A 3,625-nucleotide genomic window follows, 5' to 3' on the forward strand; every position below is an offset into this window, starting at 1 on the left:
CTCTATCTCAAAAAAAAAAAAAAATTATTTCTTTATTTATTTTTGAGACAGAGTCTCACTATGTTGACCTTGATAGACTGCCATGGTGTGACAGCTCACAGCAACCTCAGACTCTTGGGCTTAAGCGATTCTCTTGCCTCAGCCTCCTGAGTAGCTGGGACTACAGGCACCTGCCAAAAAGCCCAGCTATTTTTTTTTTTTTTTTTGAGATAGGTCTCAAGCTATTGCTCGGTAGAGTGCTGTGGCATAACAGCTCATAGCAACCTCAGACTCTTGGGCTTAAGTGATTCTCTTGCCTCAGCCTCCCTAGTAGCTGGGACTACAGGCACCTGCCACAATGCCTGGCTAAGCCTATTTTTAGAGATGAGGTCTTGCTCTGGCTCAGGCTAGTCTCAAACTCAAAAGCTCAGCAATCCACCCGCCTCAGCCTCCCAGAGTGCTGGGATTACAGGTGTGAGCCACCACACCTGGCCCTCTTTTTATTTTTATATGAATTATTTGGCTTGTACCTCATATTTAAAGCATCAAACATAATATACTGTCATATTTGAATATGAATACTACCAATGTTTTAATAATAACTCACATTTTTATTATGTGTTTAGCACCATGGTGTATCATTTTAAATTATGTGTGTGTAGCATTTAAAGTGTATAGTGACTAAAATAATTACTCTTGCTTCATGTGGCCTATATAGTAGGTGTCAATTTAGCAGATGTGGTCATTCAACTCACAAAAAAATGGTCACTTTAATCTGCCAGAAATCACAGACATCACAAGTCTTGAGTGGAATTGAAAGAGTGTAACATTGTCCGTGAGTGGTGAACTCTTCCCTGCCTCCTCCCCGCTCCTCACTCTACTTCCTATTCCGTCTCATAAGCTTAGCACCGTTTTTGCATAGTAAAGTTTCATCAAGCAAAAGCCCAAGTGTGCAGTGGGTCTCAATCCTGCGTGATCTCTTTCCTCTGCCCCATGGCCCAGAAATGAGATGTGGTCCAGGGAAAAGCTAGAAAAGTGCCAACTAGGACGTGTCAGGACTCTCCTCTCTGGGACGTGTCAGGACTCTCCTCTCTGGGACGTGTCAGGACTCTCCTTTCTTTTTGATACTCTCTGGCTGTATCCTCCCAGGGAAGAAGTTGGTTCATTCTGGAGTCACTTGTGCCATTCCTGTGCCCTCTTTGCACAAGGCTGTGTTGTAACTACTTCAACCTCCCCTTGTCTGCCAGTACAGATGTTGGTGACCAAGAAGACAGAGGATAAGGAGGCTTGCCATGGGACTTGCCTGGAGTCCTCCACCGTAAGTAGATGCCACAAGAGCTGGGTATGTGGTGCCAGCCGGCAGAAGCATCAAGGCCACCTCACTCCGGCCCCTGCCATTGGAGCAAGACTGGTGTAACTACTCTTGCATGTCAGCCTGGAAATTATAAGGAAGATGCCCCACCCTGTGCTCTTAAAAGCATGGAGGTTGAATGTTTCTAGGTCAGCAGCAAAAGACAACAGCCAGGTTAGGCCTGGTAAAGGAAGTATATCTGAGAGTTCAATAGGAAGAGACTAAGACACAATGGTGTTAAAGGTTAAATAGAAAGAGTTCCTGTGCACAGAATTGGATTTTCCTTCTAAACAGGGAGGGCTGTAGTTGAATCCCCTCTTGTCTGTCCTCTCCTCCTGTTCACCACCCCCTCTTTTCTGGTCTCCCCACTGAGGAGAGGAGAGATGGCTCTAGCTTCCAAGTAGCCTTGTAACGTAGGAGGACTGACTCTGCCTTGCCATTTTTTACATTTCCTATGTAAAATTTTAACAGAGCTTTTCTAAAGATCAAAGGCCACCCATTGAATGGGACTCTCATTTCAGAATGTAACTTTTTTTTCTGCGGCACCTCTCACTCCATCCCTATAACCTTAAGTAGACGAAATATTGGGCAAAAGGGCCAAATAATCTGTTGAGGAAGCAATCTCACCCTCTCATATCCAGCCAGGAACTTTTCCCTTCCTGGAACTTTCCAGTTCTAGTTTGGGGACTACAGCTGATAACTCTGACACCTGGTGGTTATTTCTAAAACTGCACTCTGGAAAAATTGTCCACTTTTATCATTTTTTTTCTTTTTAAATTAAATTAATTTTTTCTGGTAGATCTCCTCTATGGTCATACTTTTATGATTTTTAGTTGTTTTTTTTGAGATAGTGTTACTTTCTCACCCTCAGTAGAGTGCTATGGCATCATTGCTCACAGCAACCTCAAACCTTGGGCTCCAGTGATTCTCTTGCTTCAGCCTCCTGAGTAGCTGGGACTATAGGTGCCCACCACAATCCCTGGCTGATTTTATAGATGGGGGTTTCACTCTTGTTCAGGCTGGTCTTGAACTCTTGAGCTTAAATAATCCACCCAGCTGGGCCTCCCAGAATGCTAGGATTACAGATGTGAGCCACTGTGCCTGGCCTTATTTTTAGTTGTTTTGGTTCTCCACTTCCAACTTCAATGTAAATAAACATTTTATAAATTGGTATTATTAACTGAATTATTTGTAAGTAAAATTCTTGCAAATGCATTCAACAGAACACCCTTGGGTAGAAAAATTCTGAAAGATATACCAGAAACTATGTAAGGTGATTTCCTAGGGAGTGCAGCTAGGTATGTGGAGGGAGGGGATTTATTTTACTTTATATCCATTAGTTATCTCTGAAATCTACAGGGTGGCCATAAAGTTCATATGCAATTTAAAATAGTGTGCAATTTTATTTTATTTATTTATTATTATTATATTATTTTTGCAATGAGCGTCAAGCTATTGCTTTGGGTAGAGTGCTGTGGCATCACAGCTCACAGCAAACTCCAGCTCCTGGGCTTAACTGATTCTCTTGCCTCACCCTCCCAAGTAGCTGGGACCACAGGCACTCACCATAACGCCCAGCCATTCTTTGGTTGCAGTTGTCATTGTTGTTTGGCAGGCCTGGGCTGGATTCGAACCCACCAGCTCCAGTGTATGTGGCTGGTGCTTTGCCACTCCAGCTATAGGCACTGAGCCTAGTGTGCAATTTTAAATTGTACATGCACTTTATGGACATCTGTATTTTATTTTATTTTATTTTTATTATTATTATTTTTTTGAGACAGAGTTTCATTATGTTGCCCCTCCATAGAGTGCTGTGGCATCACAGCTCCCAGCAACCTCTAACTCCTGGGCTCAAGCAATTCTCTTGCCTCAGCCTCCCACATAGCTGGGATTATAGGCGCCCGCTACAACCCTTAGCTTTTTTTTTTTTTTAAATATAGGATGCTTCATGGATTTGCATGTCATCCTTGTGCACAGGCCATGCTAATATTCTCTGTATTGTTTCAATTTTAGTGTATGTGCTGCTGAAGGGAGCACTGCTCGCCTATTTTTTTGTTGCAGTTGTTTAGTTGGCCTGGGCCGGGTTCGAACCTGCCACCCTCGGTGTATGTGGCTGGCGCTGTAACTACTGTGCTATGGGTGCCCAGCTGACAACTGTATTTTAAACCAAAAGAAGATATTACTTTATATTTAAGTAGCACACTTGGGCAAGAGTCCTGGAAGGCCTGGATATTCCCTTCCAGGGCTCCTCCCCTCTCCTGTTCTATGTCCAGGGACCTCTGGTGCTTTTGGGTA

At 43.4% G+C, this 3,625-nt stretch overlaps 1 non-coding gene across 1 annotated transcript; it reads right to left on the minus strand.

The window, feature by feature from the left end:
* Nucleotides 1–3,260: 3,260 nt before the first annotated feature.
* LOC111725655 lies at nt 3,261–3,367 on the minus strand. The gene has a single exon (XR_002773670.1). It is a non-coding gene; the product is annotated as a U6 spliceosomal RNA (small nuclear RNA).
* Nucleotides 3,368–3,625: the final 258 nt, after the last annotated feature.

Source organism: Otolemur garnettii, unplaced genomic scaffold (assembly GCF_000181295.1).
Source record: "Otolemur garnettii isolate 467f Iridium unplaced genomic scaffold, OtoGar3 scaffold00045, whole genome shotgun sequence".
Taxonomy (NCBI): Eukaryota; Metazoa; Chordata; class Mammalia; order Primates; family Galagidae; genus Otolemur; species Otolemur garnettii.